The sequence below is a fragment of the Chinchilla lanigera genome, unplaced genomic scaffold (assembly GCF_000276665.1).
Source record: "Chinchilla lanigera isolate Chin_1 unplaced genomic scaffold, ChiLan1.0 scaffold00011, whole genome shotgun sequence".
In the NCBI taxonomy this organism is placed as follows: domain Eukaryota; kingdom Metazoa; phylum Chordata; class Mammalia; order Rodentia; family Chinchillidae; genus Chinchilla; species Chinchilla lanigera.
This window is the reverse complement of record NW_004955412.1, coordinates 28,534,071-28,555,405: the sequence shown is the minus strand read 5'-3', so window position 1 is coordinate 28,555,405 and position 21,335 is coordinate 28,534,071.

Sequence of the window (21,335 nt, the reverse complement as noted above, 5' to 3'; positions counted from 1 at the left end):
ATATATAATAGCTGTGATGATTTTACTGCTGATGTCTATTGGTTTCATGAAAGGAACAGGAATTTAATGTTTAAAGTTTTTGAACCATTTTGCATGCTTGTATCTGGTAATCTGAACAACTAATTTGAAGACAACAATATGGAATGTAACAATTGGTGAATTCCTACCATCTTGTTTAGTGAGGCTCTGCATGGTTTCTAATTTTTTAATTATTTTTTATTCTCTTTAATGGTTTAATCAGTCTTGCATTCTTACATCTGGCAATCTATTGGCTTATTATAAGTAAGCTTCACTGTGTTTAGTTTTGACCCTCTGTAGTTAATTATTCAATGTTTTTGTTGAGGAAGGATATTGAATTTTATCAAACATATTTTCTGGAACTATTAAGGTAATCATATTTTTCTTTTCCTTCATTCCATTAATTTGTTGTAGCACATGTATTGATTTACATATGTCCCATCATGCTTGGTTTCCTGGGATGAATTCCACTTATAATAGTGCATAACCATTTTAATGCTGGATTTAGTTTTCCAGTATTTTATTGATAAATTTTTCAGGGAAATTATTGGCTTGGCCTATTGTTTTTGTTTTCTTCTCCTTTATGTTTTTTTGTGGTGTCCTTCTCTGATTTTGGTATCAGTGTAATATTAGTCTCATAGAATTTGTTTAGAAAAATTTTCTCTTCTTTGATTTTTTTGGGAAATATTTTAAGAAGAATTGGTATTCATTCTTCTCTAGATACTTGATAGAATTCAGCAGTTATGTTCTTCTGATCTTTGGATCTTCTTTTTTTTATTTAAAAGAGTAAAAGAAGGATAACATAATAATAGCGGGGTTTACTGAATTACAGACAAAGTAGTAGGACATTATCAATGGTTGTTATTTTAACTATTGGTATCTTCAAGATAGTTTCTCAGGAAAACAAATAGACAAATAGTAGTGAGTTACAGACAAAAATGGTAGGAAATTATGGTTGTTGTACTACTATACTTTGGTTTCTTCAAAGTGGTTTCTAGGGAAAGCATATAGAGCTATACACAAGTGATCAATTAATCATTGACTATTCTCAGTGGTTGTTGTTGAGAACACATAGTAATAAACATACATCCGTTTACAAAATAGCACAGGAACAATAGAAACATTACAGAGTTATGGACAGATTGGTAGGAAATTATCTTTTTTTTGTTTTTGTTTTTTTCTGGTACCGGGAATCAAACTCATGACCTCACACTTGCCAGGCAGGTACTGTGCTGCTCAGCTAAATCCCCAGCCCTGGTAGGAAACTATCAATGGCTGCTGTAATACATGTTGGTATCATCCAAGTGGTTTCTCAGGAAAACAAAGATATGCAAGAAATATCTAACCAGTAGTTACAGCCTAAGGGTTGTAAAAAATAGTGGATTAATTCCTCATCAGTGACTCCTTTCACTGAGGTGTGATGGCTGAAAGGAAGGCCAGGGTTGAAAAGAAAGACCAAGAGACTAGCACCAGTATCCAGCAATAGGTTATTTACTTTTTCCTCTATAGTTATGATTACATGGGGCTCCTCCTTGAAAATAACAGTTTGGCCAGAGGGAGAAGGCAGAGTATGCCCTGGGCCCCTTCATTCTTGTTGGACCAGCTGGTAGGAGGGGTCTGGGCTCTGGGGCCTTCGCTTCAGAGTGCAGTCTGACCTGTAGTGGTCACCTTTACAGTCAGGGCATGGCCCAGGAGACTTCTTAGGGCAGTCCCTCTTGAGGTGGCCTGGCTTTTGACAGTGGTAGCAGATGAATGTAGTTGACGAGTTCTTCTTGGGGCCCCAAGAATCAGACTTAGGGTCTGTTTCTCTTAGTGCAGCAACAAAGGCATCTGTTTTTTCTTGATCTCTTTGTTTTCTCTCCTTGGCCTCCTCCTCCTCACGGCTATAAAGTACTGAGGAGGCAATTCTTACTAACCTCTCAAGTGAGCTATCTGGGACAAAAGCCATTTTTTGTAGCTTTTTTCTACTATTTGGGGCTGACTGAGTAATAAATTTATCTTTAAGAATAGTTTGTCCCTCTACTGAACTGGGATCCAGGGAAGTATGCTTTATCAATGCCTCTTGTCTAAGAAAGCAGAGGGGTGTTCTCTCCAGCCTCCCAGTGCATTGGGATCCCACAACCACTTAGTGTCCTCTCCCCAAAGGTCAACACTGGCAGCAGGAACATGTGGGTGAAGTCCTCGGCCTACTAGTCAGTCTTAGCACCATCAGGTGCAAAGTGTCCCAGGCAGGTAACTGTTATGGTTTGTGCCTGTGTGTCTCCCCAAAGCCTCATGCAGTCATGGGGCAGGCTTTTAGAGTTTGATTGATTATGGGTGTGAGAGCTACACCTGCCCTGGGGTGGTTAGTTTGCATATGTAAGGGAGAGGAAGAGGCTGCTTGTGGCCATTCTTCCCTTTTAGTGCTTGTTGATTCTGCTGTGTTCTGCCGCCATGAGCTGTAGCCCCCTCTGCCATGTGCCACTCTGCCTTGTAACCTGCCAAGTATGGACTTAAAACTCCACAAACTGTAAGCAAAATAAACCTTTCCTTCCTTAATTTTGGGCATCAGGTACTTTGCCCCAGCAACAAGAGAAAAATAACCAAGACAGTAACCTAGACACGTACCTTCTCCATGAAGGCAGTTCTTCAAAATTTGAATATTGGGAACTCATGTAATCCATGAGGTCTTGGTACAGACCTCTCCGGAGCTCCACTCGCTCCTCCACCACAGCCGGTACAGTCAGGGGAAGAATGGCCTCTAAGGGGTCTCCCCAGGTATTGTGCAAGGTCCTCCTGGTTTCCAGCTCCCAAATGGCTCCCGCCTCCCCAGTCAGCTCAACTTCTGAGTCGACAGGTGTCGGTACTCTTGTGTTCTCCGAGTCATTGTTCATCAGCTGGTCCTCCTGTGACTCCAGACCTTTCTGGCTATCAAGGGCAGGGCCAAGAGTGACCTTCCATGTGGCATGTTTTCCCAGAGGTTTCTCCATGCTGGGATGGTTCATGCATGTTTCCAGGTGGGCCTATTTTGTCAGTGCTTCTCTGTGGCATGGTGTTTCTTGATAGCGCCCGAGGTCTGGCACACATCTCCACACCACTTCTCTGTTGCCTGCTGCCTGCCTTTCTGGGCATCCGTGCAGCCGGGTACACTGGGCCCCAAAAGGCCTGTGTTCCCCAGCCACGTGGCCTCCTGGAGTGGGTGCCTGCTGCCTGCCTGCCTGCCCGGGCACCTGCACAGCCAGGTGCACTGGGCCCCTTGGGGCCCGCACTCACCTGGCTGCACAGCCTCCCAGAGTGGGAGCCTGTGGCCTGCCTCTGGATCTTCTTTGGTGGGAGATTTTTCTTTTCATTATTACTTATTTAATCTATCACTTGTGATTGGTATGTTAAAATTTTCTATGTATTCATGTTCAACCCTGGAAGGGTATATATGCCTAGGAATTTGTCCATTTCTTCTAGCTTATTAAATTTATTGGAATATAATTTTCCAGAAGAATGTCTAATAATCTTTTTAATTTTAGTGGTGCCAGTTGTGATGTCTCACTTTTCATATTTGATTTTATTTATTTAAGATTTTTTTTTCTTTTGTTTAGTCTGGTTAGGGTTTTTTCAATTTTGTTTATCTTTCTGCTGAGTCATCATTTCATTTCATTAATCCTTTGTATTTTTTTAGTCTGTATTTCACTTCTTCTCTGATGTTTATTTATCCCTTCCCTTGCTAATTTAGGACTTGGTTTATGCTAATTGTTCTAATTTCTTTAGGTAAAGAAATAACGTTATTTGAGATCTTTCTTATTTTTTAAAATAAGCATTGACTGCTATAAATTTCCATCTTCGTATGCCTTTACATATCCTATAAAGTTTTGGTATGTCATTCTCATTTTCACTTGTTGCAAAAAATTTTTAAATTTTCTTCATAATTTATTGATATATTGGTTGTTCAAACTTTATCTAATTTCCATGTGTTTTTATAGTTCTGAAGGTTTTCCAATGAAAAAATGTAATGCTTCTGCACAGCAAAAGAAACAAACATCAGCATAAAGAGATATCTACAAACTGAGAAAATATTAGCATGCTACATATCTGAAAAATGGCTAAAACTAATGAACCAAAAAAAATCACAATGTCAAGACCAAGGAACACAATTTTAAAATGGCCAATACACCTAAATAGACGTTTCTCAAAAGAAGATATAGAAATGACCCACTGGTATATGAAAAGATTTTGAAAGTCAGTAATCATCATGTAAGCCACAAATCAAATTGCAATCAAACTACAAATCAAACCATGAATCAAAACTACAATGAGATATCACCTTACTCCAGTGAAAATGACTATTATCAGAAGCACAAATGACAAATGTTGATGAAGATGTGCCATAAAAGGAACTTTTGTACACAATTGGTGAGAGTGTAGATTAATATATCCATTATAGAGAACTGCATAGAGGTTGCTCCAAATATTAGAAGTACAACTACAATATGATCCAACAATCACCCTGTGGGGTATTATACCTGAAGGAAATACAATCAGTTTGTCATTGAAACATTTGAAGTTTCACACATATTGAGGCACTATTTACAACAGCCAAGAGATGGAAACAATCTAAGTGCCCACTCATCGACTGATGAATGGCTGAAAAAAATGTGACACATATATACCATCATACACTATTCAGCCATAAAAACAGAAGATATTCTGCCCTTTGCAGCAATATAGATGGTAATGGAGGTCATTATGTTCAATGAAATAAGCCAGACACAGAAAAACAAGTACGACATGATCTCATTCACATGGAATCTGAAAAAAATGGTGTCATATGGGTTTAGGGTGGAACGGTGCTTACCAGGAGCTGAGGAGAGTCAGGAAGTTAGGATCAGGGAGATGGGAAAAGGTTGATCAATGGGAACTAAAGTATCCTTAGATAGAGAAAGTTCTGGGGTGTTACTTCATAGTAGAAGGTCCACAGCTAATTGTTTTTCACTGTATGTCTTAAGCAGCTAAAAGAAAGGATTTGGATATTTTGAACATAAAACAATAAGTATTTAGGAAATAAGTATTTTTGATATGATTTTTAAAAGTTATGGCCTTTATTATGGTATATCTGTTCCATATACAGACACCATATCTTAACTATCATAGGTGCTATAAAGGAATTTGGTGTGGAAAAGTCTTCTCATGCACCTCTTTTAAAAAAATAAATATACACATATTGAAACATCTGCCCAATGCTAAATTGTTAAATTGAATTGCTGACTTAAAACTCAGGAGATGAACTTTGTAAGCACCAGTCAGAGGGGAGCAAGAGACTGGCATTTTCTACACAGCATCTATTTTAGGAGAAGAACCTGCTCATGGAACCTGGTTGATTACATTTTCATTGTATTATCCCTGCCTTTTCATGAAATGCTTATCATTCTTAAGGAAGACCTCTCTGTCATATATATATATATATATATATATATATATACACAGGAATTTCTAAAAATTAGTGCTCACTGTTAGTTTCTGGGTAGCTGTTAATTCACACAGATGTAGGAGGTGGGTGTCCTACAGCTACATGTAATTGATTTCAGTTCATCATCAGATCTCAAAGGTTGCTTTAATATGTAACCCCCAAGCAACATTCCCAATGACACTGACTTCCACAGATTTACAATATCTAGAAGGCAAAAGCCTTTGTTAAGCACTTTGAAACTTACCCTGTCAGGTATATTTGATAAAGACTGCTTCAAAGTAGATGCAAATTAAGTCTCCATTGCAGTTCATGTTTTGTAATAACATTTTAGAGCTATATGGTACAATGAATGTACTTGTCATAACATGGCCATCCACATAATATCACAAAATCCTTGACTGTCCCTTCGAGACAGTAAGATAGATCTTTTTATTTTCCTCTTTATCAAGTGAGACAAAAGTCTTGGGGTCATTCACTGACTTGTACTAATATACATGTCAAAATATTTATTGAGTGTATACTATGAGAGGACTTTAAGTTAAGCCTTCAAAGTTAGCATCTCAAAGAGCAAAGAGCTTATCACAAAGAGCTTACCACATCCTAGTAGGGATATGATCATTATGCAAGAGACTAAGATGACAGCGGAGGTTTATCTTTTGTGAAAATACTAAGCTTCCAACAACTTTCATAAAAATGGAAAAATTTGAGCACAGAGATTGGAATAATAAAATTACCTTGAGTAAGTATTTCACATATCTAAGCCTCCTTTTTTATCTGTAAAATAGACCTGGAATGGGCCTGTAATAAAATAAAACTTATGGTTTAAAAATCTTTGCAACCTGACACTATAATATACTTGGCGTTGTCACTGAAACTTTCTCTACCCTGCTTTTCTTTCTCAGCAAAAAAAAAGAATAATAGTATTATCTCAGATATCTTGTGGGTATTAATGAGATAAAGCTGCACAGTTTCTCTTGCTTAGTGAATGCACACTGTATGTTAGCTGCCATCATTATTATAGTACTATTAATAGTATGCTTTGAAGCTTAGAAAAGGCCTGATTGACAATATGACATTGAATAGATTTAAATGGTGGGTTGGATTATGATTGGCAGAGAGTGAGAAAAAAGTACAACTTGAAATGAAGGATATTTCTGAAAAGCACTAAGTGATCACCTGTACTGATACCTATGTTGTGAGCAGGGCATAACATAGGGCATTTAATTGAAATAACTGCAAAGCCTTTTGAACGGTAGCAGTGAAGAGTGCTGTTAATTTAGTAGGCATTAAGGAACCTCTGGCATATTTAAGCCAACAGTTCATACTGTCAGAATTTTTTTCGTCAGAATCTTAAATATTTGTCAGTCTGATTACTCTAAAGGTATATCTTATGGGTTTAATTTGGCTTTTATCAATTACCAGTGAAACTAGGAATTTTTTGATCTATGGATTCCTAGTGTCTTGAAAACTTGTCATGGTTTCTTGGGTATATAAGAACCTAGGAAATACTGATTGAATAAATGAGGAAATAGATGAATCCTGGGTATCTTACTTTTTCCCACAAACATCAAAGGCAATTTTAAGTGACACATATAGAGATAATATGCTTATTACCTAAATTACAGTTATAGACACAATGATGACTATTTTGGCTGAAGCAAATGTAGACCTGAAAAACCCACCTAAGACTTTCTCTGATTTACAATATCACAGAATGTATCTCTACTAGATATTTGATGTCACTTTCCTAAAATGACCATTATACTCTAGGGAGCAATCATCCCATGATTGACAGAGAAGAGAATTTCTAGCCAGATCTTTCAGCATGAGGTGATCCTGGACCAGCAACAACAATCCTTGCTAAGGGAGTTAAATATTACAAATGTATGGTTCAGCCTTTCCTTTCCTTAGGTCGTGAAATCAACAGGTGTTCACTACTTCTGGAAACTGGCTAACACTAGGGAGACAACTCCTACAGAGTCAGTAAGGACCCAGGTGTTAAAATATAATGTACATGAGAATCTGAACTAGTTGCTTAAATATTTCTATATCATGTGGATATTAGTATCAAAAATACATGATCAAATAGATTGCCTCAAAAATCTACAGTAATGAGAGAGAACAGATATAGTTTCTGAGATCTAAAGGCCAGTGGGTGAAAGTTAGAGGGAGACACAGCTCAGCCAACATGTAAGTCATGATAACAAGTAGAATTATCCCAAATTGACAATATGTCGTATGATATCAAGGAACGTCCGTCAGAGAGAGCCAATTCTCTTGCCTGGCACACATTTAAGCAAATTATCACAGAGATCAAGTTTGAAACCTAATAACCTTTAGGGTCTCATTAGATTCAAGGCTTTAAGCTTCCTGACCAATTTCAAGTTCATCAAAGCCTTACAAATTAGAGACAATCTGAAATTAAAAGTTGGCTAAATGCTGCATTACTAAGTTAAATCAGTTTCTGGCATATGCTAATAGTGATGAATTTCTGGGATATCGGAAGAAGATAGAAATTCTTGTCCTCATCCTTATCCCCAAATGGGATGATTTCCCCTGGAATTCAATACTGACAAAGTCATCTGCTCAAATTGAGGGCATATGTCAATTTAACTTTAAATTTTAAAGGGAAATTTTAGACTTATTGTTATGTTCAAGATTGAAGTTACAGCTAATATTTCTATAAACATTTTACTTAAATATGTACTTGTCTCACTGCCTCTTTCCAATGATTTCTTCTGTTTTTCAAGTTGGATTAGCTGACTGATGGAAAGTATAGTGTATTAGAAGCAAATATAAAATGATTAAGTACGTACAGATATCCTCTTGCTTATATAAAACCCAAACAAAAGAAATGTTAAACTGCACCAATATGTTGCAATGATTCTAAAGACACTAAAGTAACATTTTCAATGTATATTGCATTATTTTAAGAGTTAATCTAATGAAAACATCTTCTTCTATATGTTTCCTCTGTAAGTTTCTATAGCTTAATAAAAAAAATTCCACTTCAACCTAATTCATCTTGTAAGCATGGTGAAAATGGCACAATTTCTTTGGAATAACTCCCTTTTTGTACTGCAGAACAAAATATTTCCACCATTTACCACAACCTCCTTGCTTAACCCCAAAAGGAAGATATGTTTTCTTAACTTCCCTCATTTTCCTCAAAATGAGCAGTAATTATACTTTATATATGGGAGTCAATTACCTCTACCTATCACTTTTATGATCTGTACTGCCTAGCAGAATGTCTGATCATACAAGGTGCTCAATAAATATTTAATAAATGCCAAATAGCCACAATCTCTGTTTCATTTAGCAGATTTCAAAGGCCAAGAGGGTGAAGGAGAACAGCTTCAACCCAAAAGATATGGAAGTTTAGTCCACTCATTTCTTTTACTGTGTGTGATCAACCCTTGATCTCTGGCAGTAATATCTCCATGTCATCCTACTAGATTGGCCAACAGAAGAGGAATTGAGACAGAATCAAGGGAAATGTCTGGCTTCTGAGGGGAAAGCAAATATCAGGGTACAAACCATCATGCTTGAGAAGATGAAGCCAATCTGAGATTTCAAAACCCTCTGTGTGTAAACTGTCACCCCTACAGAGCTTCCTTTGCCTCTTTTGGGACTCAAATAAAGGTAAATAAGGAAATGATCACTCAGCCCTAAATAAATGTAGCTTTTTTTTCATGTTACCTTTCTGGGGATTTGGGGACATTAAGTAAATGGATTTCTTCAGCTTAACTCCAAAGTTGAGCATTTCTGAGCATGACATTCAGTGACAGAATAACTATTTCCACTATAATGTTTCATAATTTCTTCCTACTTTTTATCTTCAACATCATAATAACCATATCATCTGAGTTAGAAAGAATATACTTAAAAAGCTTCATTTGAACTCAGCAATACTTACCCTCAAATTTCCTAATCTATTATGGCCATTTGCTTTGGGAATCTTATGTCATGACAACCAGAAATACAGATGTAGACAAGATATCGTCGCATGGATACTGGGATGTAGAGACCCAATGGGTGGCCATAATCACTTGTACTATACATACATTAAAATTATACCTATGAATATTCAGGAGAACATGAAGGGGAAATATAGTAACTAAATAATCATTGCGATTCATTTTGTTTATTTGATAAATAAACTCAATAGTCATGGATAGTCGTAAAGATATAACACTATATTTTTTTTCCAAACACCTTCTTAAATTAAAAATCCCATATTAGATCCTCTATGATGATCTAATGTTCTATAATCAGATATTGAGAAAAAAGTCAGATGAAAGAACTCAACAGTGGAAGTCAAAAATTTGCAGTAAGAGCAGCAAGAGTTACACAGGACAAGGAGCCAAGTAGCAAGAAAACTGCCTGGAAATGAAAGGTCTTAAATCACAAGAGAACAGAAAGTATCACCATATGAATTGCTGCTCCTCACAATGACTTTCTTTCCTTAACTTGCAGCCCTTTCTCAAGGAGACTGTGACCTTGAAAGGTCAATGTCAAATCATCATTATTTGATAATAGAGTAAATGATGATGAAGGTTATAATGATGATAACTACATTCGTAGTTTATGTTAAATCCTATAATGAGCTATAATTTTTCCAGATTTCCCTACTTGTCATGAGCTGAAATTCCCAGTAATGACAGTGTGGTTTTCAAATTCTCTTGCACATATCTGATATCAGTGAAAACAGTGCAGAGTTTCAAATACTGTCAGTGTCTCATCAAATATATACTTTTACTTGAATATATATATTTATACATATATGAACTGTAGGTTTAAAATAAATATACCACTTTTATATAAATCATGTCATTTATGCTAAAAGAAATAACACCATGTGGATATTTTAATCATTTTATAGATGAAGAAACAATGGCTCAGAGGATGTTAAATAATTATCAAAGAGTAGGGCCGGCTCGGCAGGCACCCTGTGGGCCTTGCCTCCCCAAGCTCCACCACCCTGTCACCTCACCTTGTGGCTCTGAGGCAATACCGTGCTGCACTAGCATTCCCTGCCTCCAGAGGCCAAACAAATGGGGCCCTCACCTGACCTTCGACTTCGAACCTCCAAATGTGAAAACCCCATTGCCACTATTTCTGGACACAGACACTATAGCTTCCTCTGATGAATCCAGCCAGAATTTTGATTATAGCTGTTTCCAAATGCTGGGCACATATGCCATTATGCTGACAAGAAGTGTGTATTCATCTCAGATGCTCCCCTGGAACCAGAAGAGACCCAGAAGAGCAAAAATAATCCTGGATAACAAAGACAAGGCAGGAGGCATCACAATCCCTGACTTGAAATGATACTACAAAGCTACTGTGATAAAATTAACATGGGACTGGCAAAATCACAGACCTGAGGATCAATGGAACAGACTAGAATATGCAGCCACAAACAAAAACACACTCAGCCACCTTATCTTTGACAAAGGGGCCAAACATGTTCACTGGAAGAAAGATAGCCTCTTTAATAAATGGTGCTGGAAAAACTGGCTCTCCACATGCTGAAGACTAGACCCAAGCCTATCACCATGCACTATACTAAAATCTAAATGGATCAAAGATCTAAGTATTAAAACAGAAACACTAAATCTACTGGAAGAGAAGGTAGGTAGAAATCCTGAAGACATAGGGGTAGGCGGAGAGTCCATGAACAAAAACCAAACTGCGTGGAAAATACTTCAAAGAATCAACAACTGAGATCTCATCTTATTGAAGCTTTTGCATATCTAAAGAAATCACTAACAGAGTAAAATGAAAACCCACGAATTGGGGAAAAAAAAATTTAACCAACTGTCCCTCAGACAAAGGAATTCTATCTAGAATATATAAAGAATTAAAATCAGGCCCCCAATATTTATCATGTCTTTGTTTTGATAACACTCGAAACCTTTTCTTCCAGCTTTTGAAATATGCAGCACTTTATCATTACCGAATCACCGAACTGTGCAGTACAACTCCAGAAATTCTTATTCATGTCTAACTATAACATAGTATTTCCTGGCCAATCTTTCCTCATCCCTTCCTCTCTCTAACTCTGCTTAGCTTCCTGTAACCACAGCTCTAGTCTCAGTTTCTAAGCACATGTGATTTTTTTTTTTTTTTTTTGAAGCTAAGAGATTTCAGTTTGGGGCAACCAATACTGATGAAAGTACTCTACTGGCCAAGATGGAGATTTATTTTGGTTTTGAGATTCTTTGTTTCACATCCCTTAAAAAATATACTGCGGGGGCTGGGAATTTAGCTCAAGGGCACAGCGCCTGCCTGGCAAGCGCAGGGTCGTGAGTTCGATTCCCGGTACCGAATAAACAAAAACAAAAACAAAAACAAAGAATATACTGTGCATCCAGGGAATGCCAAGGACTCCTCTGGGTTCAGGAGATGTGAGACAAGGCTCCTGCTCTTAGAGAAACTCGTTTAGAGGAGAAAACCTGAAAATTGACCAAAGAACACAGAGATGTTTAAGACGATTTCAAAATAGACATGGAATTTAGATGGTGCTGGGAACACATCAGTGAACAAACAGAAGTCCCTGTCCCCCAACTGCAGAGAAAAGACACTGAGTTCACAGACACCGTGAAGCACTTTCTAATCCTAAATGCCCATCAGAATCATTTGGGGAGTTTAAAATATGTAGATAATAAGAATTACCCTAGACCTACTGAACCCTAATTTCCGGTGATAGGTCCTAGGACTCTGTATTTTCACAGAACTCAGGAGGTTCTAATGGTCTAATGAGAATGATTTGAGAGCCACAGTGTCCGGGAATGTGGTGGGCTTTTAGAGCAGGGGTTGGGTTAGAGAACATGGGCTTATCAGGAAGGGAGGCACGGCTAGGATGGTGGTTCCCAGATTTTGTGTTTAAGGTCTAGTACGATTGCAAAAGAAAGGTCAGCAACCTAGAATTGCTGACTTTTTATTACAACAAACAAAAAATAAACCAAGCAAATTATCTATTATCCTTACAGTTTCATTTAAAAATTAAATTTTGAAGAGCAGCCGAATAAGAATTGATATAGGAAGAAAGTACAATTCTCTTAGATTAAATAAAATTAGCTGTATTGTTTTCATTTCTTTTTCCCATTTCACCGTGGGTTGAAGACAGTTTCTTCATATTGAGATGTCACGTGGCCCAGAAGCACTTGAGAATCACCAGGACAGAGTATGTGAAGTTTAAGGTAACCTCTGGAAGCATGATACTCCAAAGTGCAGTAGCAGCTCATAGCTGATTTAGGGACTCTAGTTCTGACAGTGGTGGATGAGAAAGTTCTGGAATGAGTGCTTGGAGGATGTGCTAGGAGTGCAGGGATACTGTGGATGATAAAGGATCTGTGAGCAGTGAGTTTATGGAAATTAGCTGTTTGGCTGCAAAAGAAAAGGTGTGTATGGAACCTTAAAGCCACATTAATACTCATGAACTAGACCTATTAGAGGAAATCATGGGCAGACCCATTAATTCAAACAAAAGATTTGAGAATCATATTTTCCCCCTAAGCGTTAACATAGTACAAAAAGATAGGTTTGATGCACATTTGAGGAACAGTTAATAAGAATGTTGATAAAAGCATTCTGCACTCAGTTGGAGACTGGATTAAATCACTGTTTTCTAATCCTGGCAGGACTCAATGACGTGCGCAAGTCCTTCCAACAAATACAGATTCCTCATCCTCAGCTTAGATCTATAGGAACAGTGCCACCATGAATAGGACTTAGGAATCAGGATGTTTAGTAGACTTCCAGAAAATTCTTAGTTAAGTTGTCTGCAGCCTTGGAAAATTAGCACATGGAGTGAATTCTGACATCCCTAAGCATCTATAAGGTCAGGTTCTGTAAGATTCACATATACATGGCATTTTACATGACATTGATATTTCAATATCTCTTTATTTTAAGATTTTAGTATCGGTTATTTAAAAGTTGTGTTTGAAACAACCAGTTATCTGAATTGTTCATTCAACACTAACTGAAAGCATTTCACCGTTATTGAGGCAAGGTTTACTTTGCACTTGAAAGAAGAATTAACATCACGTGATGAGTGGGAGTCATGGTCCTAATTATGAAATATGGATGTCTAAAATTGCCAAACAGATAACATGTTCCTGCCAAAATTTTTTTATCTCCAGCATCACTGACTTCTTTGTTTCCAATCTCAAATACCATATTCATTTAATGTGGCCTTGAATATGTTTATTCCTGTGAAGGAAACTTTTATTGAGTTCTTTGCCATTTTACAATATCTTTCATTTTCATAAATGTTTACTTCTATTATAGGTGGAGTAACTGTCCTAGAAACTGAATTAGTAGGGTAGAAAAGCAGAACATCCCGATGTTCCTCTTATTAGTGTCTATACTCTAAAGTCTTCATTTTTGACCAGAATTGTAGTCTTTGTTGAGTTTCTGTCCCAAACCTTTGTATGTAGATCCCTCAAAAGGTTTTCAACCCTTGAGAGGTGAGAGCCTGAATTTCCAGGCAGAAGCAACTAGAGAAAGGCCATCCATCTCTCTAGTTTATCATTTCTTGAAATTTCTTGAATATATGTTTATCATTTCTTGAAATTTTTTTGATTTCTAAGTCCTGAGGGAAAACAGTTTAAGTCTCTTGGAAATACATTCTCATAAGAAAAAAGAGTAAAGAGATGGTCATCAATAACAGCAGAATTCAAACCCAGGTATCTGGCTGCAAGTCCTGCTCCATCTAAAGGGGGAAGAAGGGGTAAATTTTGATTTTTGAATGAAAGAAAAATATTGTTAATATTACCTCCCTTAATTGAGGGACCAACTCATAGCATAAGAAATTATACCTGTACACAGTTCATGCAAGTCCCTATACCTGAGCTGAAAATCACTCATCATTGTAAAGCAAAGTAGCTCCTGAAGGCCAACATGTTCAAGGCTTGGCCTCCCAGATTCTGGAGGTGCAGGAAACTTGCAGAGGTGAAACCTACTAGGAGGAAGTTGGGTCTCTGGGGACATGCCCTAGAAAGGGATTGTGAGACTCTGGTCTCTTCCTCTTCTTTTTTCTTTGCTTTCCAGCTGCTGTGAAGTGAACAGCTTGCACACATGCACTACCCACTATGATGTGCTGCCTTTGTGAGGAAACTTCTCAAACTCTGAGCCGATATGAATGTTCTCTGTTTATAAATTATCTCAGGTGTTTCCTGTAGTAACAGAAAGCTGATGAACAGAGAAAACTTTATTAACTATGTTATCAAAGCAAGTGACTTAAAATCAGTGTCACTCGGCCTTTTCATCTATGGAGATAATACCACCATTTGAATAATTCATGTAACAATATATGCATTGACTGATACTATGGTGGGGAGGATAGACAGCCTAATGTAGGGCTTGGCATGTAGCAACTAATTACTAATATTCAACTGCAAGTATGTATATTATTGTTTATCATATTCAAAAAGTATGTCTGATACAAACACTGAAAATAATTATAGAAATATTCCCAAATGAAACAATACACACACACGTATATATACTCTTCTGTTTAATATAAATGATATGCAAGAAAAGTGGACATTAGCTCCACATAACTCACTCTGTGTTGCTGTATGGCCAACAGGACAAGACAAGGCAGTATGTGTTATAAGAATAGACAGAATTTCAGATAGAAAAGTGGCACAGATTGAAAAAAGAGAGTGATTTTTTAAAAAGAGACAGGATAGAGGATCTAGAAGAGAGAAATTGACACATTTATGGATGCTCTGTGACACAGGCTGTATTTAGCCCCTCTACTGCCTTGTGCCCGTTGATTAAGTCTGAGAACATTTTCCCAAGTTGTGTGAGAGAAGCACAGCTGTCGTGTTCAGGAACTTGAGCAAGAAGCGTATGTTTCCTGCCAAGCTTTCACTGGGTACAAGCTCAAAGCTTCACAGAAACAGAACGGTTTTAAAAATGATTGGAAAGATTCATTCTCCCTGACAGATGGAAAGCATCAGAGATTAAGGAAGTGTGTCTGTGTGTGCACTCACATATGTGTATGTGTGTATGTGAGTACACCCACGCTCATACGTCCATTTGGTAAGGAGGCTGTCAATAAAACTTGTAAACTTTATTAAGAGCATTGGGATTCTCTATTACATTGTTTTCTTCTCAAAAATTGATTTTCTTTACTGAATAATAATCACAATCATTTTCCCATGGACATAAATGGTTTAGGACTCAGAAATTTTCCTGATGCTGGCATATATATATATATAATGATAGTATGCAGAATCTGTTTAAAAAGTCATGAGTGATTTACTGTCATCAGTGGTGGGAATAGTCCTCTATCTCTGTAAATGTTGCCATTGAAATCTCTGGAGTGTTTAAAAATAGAGCTAACCACAGGTATACTGAATATTATTAAAACTCAAGCCACTCTTGTAATGGAAAATGCCCTTCCTAGTCAGTGTATTCCAGTTTCTTAATTGCTCAGGTAATAGTTCCTGTTCCAGCTCTGGTTGTTCCTGTCTCTCAGAAATAGCTGGTCACTGTGATGCACACTGTATAAGCCAATCGCCCGTGGACAAGCCATTCTGCCTCTGTACTTGCTAGCTTATCCCAAATAAGCTCTAGATCACCAGAGATCAGGGCCTGATATTTTGGGAGTGGTCCCAGTCAGTGCCCACTGACATGAAAAAATCTCCCTCCAAATCTGGGGTGTCTTTTTGGTGTTTCTGCTTGCCATTGCACTCTTACCCGAGATTCATCCCTTATTAGATTCAGATATTTGTGCTTCCCCCTCTGTACCAGCCATCTGTCCTATTGCTTGGACAAGGTACCAGACACACAATTTAAAGGAGAAGAGGTTTATTTTGGCTCATATTTTTCAGAGGATTCAGTCCCTGGTCAATTGGCTTTGAGGCAGAAACTGCATGATGCAAGGGCACGATGGAGAAATGAATGCTGTTCACCCTAAGGCAACCAGGAAGCAGACAGAGAGCTAGGAGCCAAGGAAAAGAATACACACTCCCAGCTCACGGCCCTAGTGACCCACCTGCAACCAGGCTCCACATCTTAGCAGCTGACTCAGCTCCCGAATTCAGGAATAGATGAATCTGCTGATGAGTATAGCCCTGCTATGATCCAGTCTTCCAGGCACATGAAACTTTTGAGGGACATTTTAGATCTAAACCAGAAGAGCCTCTATATGCCTAGGAGAAGACATTAAACTATTTCTTCAGGAAAGAAATTATTTTTGAAGCTTCTAAAATGTGTTCAAGTAAAATAACCAACATTAAAAATTAAATTAGTAGGCATATGGAAAGATAGGACCAAATCATACATAAATGAAGGGATGGAAAGATAAGCTAGAAGCGATTTACAAGTCAGCTAGCTTAAGGTCAGAACAAAAGGCTTTCTAGCAAGTTTAAATAATCTATTTAGGAAAATATAGAAATAGTTGAGTAAGTAAATAATAAATAATTTAGAGTGTTGGAATCTACTAAAATTAATACATATTTACAAAATGGATATAATGCTGGAATTAGAAAGTACGGGGACACTACAGCTGACCTGTTAGGAGTTAGGGCCTGGTTGGAGATGGGTGTAAGGGGAAATGACTGCGGGTGAAGAATGAGAGGGAGCCCAGATAATGGTAATATACTTTTGTAGATGTGCTGAAACACTCAAAATGGTCACGCTGTGAAAGTGCATTGAACTGATTGTAGTCATTTTTCTGTGTAGAGCATAAATTTATAATTATTAAGTAATAAATAGTAAATATAAATTATAAAATAAGTTATAAGTAAAATTACACAAAATAAAATATCTGTCACTTGTTAACTGGATGGAAAAACTACGGGAAAATATGCATTAAAGAGAAGCTGGTGATCCGTGTTATACAACCTCTATAAAACCTGCAGTTGCTGAGTTACTGCATAACTGTACCTACTATCTTGAGACTAATTGATTCACATCAGGAAGTTAGAAAATTAGGGGCTGGGGATTTAGCTCAGCGGTACAGTGCCTGCCTGGCAAGCGCAAGGTTGTGAGTTCAGTTCCCGGTACCGGAAAAAAAAAAAAGAAGTTAGAAAATGAAAATAAAATACTTCCAAGAAACCATAGAAGGAAGAAAATAAGAAATGAGCAGAAATTAATAAAATATAGAGAAAACAGAAAATCCAAGTCCAAAACCTGTTTGTATAAAAACACTAATAAAATGGATAAATTTCTTGCAAGCTTGTTCAGGTAAAAATAATGTAGACATAAACATATCAGAAATTAAAATAGCATCTTATTCAATTATAGTTATTTAAGAGAGTATGTTGATATATATTATATATATATGTTCAAAAACTTTACATCAGTGTATTTGCAATTTGAAAACAAATTGAAAAAGTCCTAGAGAAAAACATAATTCATAAAAAATGATTTAAGAAGAAATAAAAAGTTTAAACCCTTCTGTGAGCATCATAGAAATTTTATCTGCACTGAAATTTTCACTGTAAAGAAACTTCCAGTATCAGGTGGCTTTATCAGTGAGTTATACCCAATCTTAAAATAAGAAAAACTCCATCTTGATATGAAATGTAAACTATCCCAAGGAGTAGAAAAAGACACATGTTTTTAGGTAGCAAGCAGTACCCTGAAACTAAAATTTAATAGGCAAAATTTTAAAAGAAAATTGATTGTCAATCTTACAAACGAATGCAGATGTAAAATTTCTAATGAAATAAATTTTAAACCAAACCCTGCTCACATATACATGTGTGCAAACACCTGACCTGCCTTCTCTTATATTCTAAGAATATATACATGTACATATTTGAATTCCTATCTGCAAGAGTTCTTGCATACATATATGTATATATGTATATGTATATATACATATATGTATGCATATACATAAGCATATATGTATTTATATGTCATTATATGATTTGCCTATAGAATGTATGTGTTCAGAGGTGAGTTTAGGAAGATGATTGGATTATGGGGACACTACACCTGACTTGTTAGGAGTTAGGGCCTTGTTGGAGATGGGTCACTGGGAGTGTGAACAAGAAGAGTATATCTTCCTCCCCAGAATCTCCCTTCTCTCTCTACTTCCTTACACCATGAGGTCAGCATCTTTCATCCTCCAGACCCTTCCACAATGCTACTTCAACCAGTGGACTAATGTGACAAAGGCAGATTTGCATACAGAAGTGAGGTCATTGCCATGACTATACCTGACAATATGGTTCAGAAATCTTAGAAGTGGTTAATGGGGGTGGAGGGATGGAAAGTTTTGGAAATGCCAGTAATAGAAGTTTAATATGATGTATAATAAAACTTATGGAAGATTCTGGTTGGAGTACAAAGGCCAAAAATGTTTTTAAACATGAACACAGTAAAGACCAAGCTCAGGAGGTTTCAGTTGGGAAAAGTACTCCATTGGCAGTTAGAACCTATATGTGTTACATTCTGGCAGAAAATTTGTCTATATTTTTCCACATCCTGAGAGTTTACAGGAGACTGAAATTAAAGGTGGTGTACTGATTAATCTGATGAAGGAAACTTAAAGGCAGCCCAGCATTCAAGTTGTGACATAGTTGCTTCAGGCAAATTTTAGCTAGATTTACAGAGAGAAGCAGGAACAAAGAACCCATATGAAAAGCTCTCAGTTTTTCCAGAAAGGAAGAATCTGTAAAGTTGGAGTAAAGAGGATAGATGCTGAAAATATTAGCCTTGTAAAGAATCTAAGAACTTTGTATCAGAATAATAAGAAAGATGGCTTGAGGTTATTTCAGGAACCATCAAGACTTTACCCTTCATAGGCTCAATGGATACAGAAGTGAAATATTTTGTCTTAATAGGCCCAGGGAGTTCAGCTCACTCAAGGCCAACTAAGAAAGAATTTCCTACAGCTCAGCCATCCAGGTATTCATATACATAAACAGCCATGATACAATGGAGTTGAAAATGGCTATTAACAGCAACAACAAAAAGAAACAATTCACTAAGGAGGTTAAATAATAGCTTTCAACTGATATAAAAAAACAGCAAATTTGACAGTAGATCAATAAATATTAAGCAATCTAAAAAACACCAGAGATAAGAAAGAGGTATAATAAATAAATCTCTGAAAAATACATCAAATAAATAATTGGGGAAATATTCCATATTCATTGGTAGCAACACACAGAATTGTTAAAATGTTAGGCCTTCATAAATTTCTATAGATTCAATGCAATCAAAACGAAAATCCCAGAAAATTATCATGTAACTACTGATAAGCTACTTGTTAAATTTACATGGAGAGGCAAGAGACACTGCAAAAAACCAAGCAATGTTGAAAAAACAAAGAAAGTTATGAAGTTCACACTTTCTGACCTCTTAATTTACCATGAAGATGGAGTGATCAGGAAAGTCCAGGGGAATACTAGAAAAACAGAGTAATGTAACAGAATAGAGAGCAAAAAGATAAACTTGCAGAAATAGTCAATTTATCCTTGCCAAAGGAACACATGCAATTCAATAGAGACTAGATAGTCTTTTCAATAAATGATGCTGCAACAAGTGAACATTTGCCTGCTATGAACCTAGAATAGACCTGATATATATCACAAAAAGTAATTAAAATGGATTACAGATTTAAATATTAAATTTAAAACTATAGAACTTCTAGAAGATAATACAGGACAAAATCTAGATGACCATGGTAGGGCAGTAACATTTTTAGTACCATTTTAAAGAAATAATGGTTAAGTTGGATTTAGTTAAACTGAAGGTTTCTACTCTGCAGAAAACTGTGGTAAGAGAATAGGAAGACAAACCAAAGACTGGGAAAAAATGTATGAAAGCCCTATCTCATAAAGGACTGTCATGCAAAATATACAATGAATTCCTAAAGCTCAACAGTAAGAAAACCGACCATTCAATTTTAAATAGACAATAGACCTAGACAGATACATCACCAAAGAATGTATGCACATGGCAAATAAGCATATGAAAACATACTCAACATATGTACCATTAAAAATTGTACATTAAAAGAATAATGAGGTACTACTGTAGAGGTATTAACATGATCTGATTCTGAAACCCTGATAATGCAAAATGTTGGGGAAAAAAAATGGAGCAACAAGAACTCTTGTAGATAGGAATTCAAAATGGCACAATCAGTTTGGAAGGTAGTGGCAATTTCTCACAAAATTAAGCAAACTTACTGTAAAACCTATTAATTATGCTTTCTAGAAACTACCCAAATTGATTAAAAACTTACACATACACAAAAACCTACACTTGGATATTTATAGCAGCTTTATTCATAATTGCCAAAAGCAGCCAAGGTGTCCTTCTGTAGGTTAATGAATAAATAATCTGCAGCAATTCACACAATGGGCTATTATTCAATGCTGAAAAAGAATTGAACAATCAGGCCATACAACGACATAGAGAGTCTTTAACTGCATATTATCAAGTAACAAAAAGCCCATCTGAAAAGACCACATATTGCATGTATTCAACTATGTGATAGTGTGGAAAAGCCAAAATCAGGAAGACAGTAAAAATGGTCAGCTGTTGCCAGATGTTAGTAGACTTTGATGAGATGCAAATAAGTAAAGCACAGAGAATTTTAGGGCAATAAAACTATTTTGTACAATGCAATAATGAGAGATACATATTATTATACCTTTGTCAAAACCCATAAAATGTATTCCAAGAGTATACACTAATGTACCCAAACTATAGGATTTGAGTAATATTGATATGTCAGTGTAGATTAATTGAGTATAGCAAATTTATCAATCTGGTGAAGGATGCTGATGATAAATAAATAAGACTCTGTGTGGGGGATGACAGAAGAGTATTTGGATCCCTCTGTACTTCATGAACATTTTTTTCTGTGAGCCTTAAAATATAATATAAT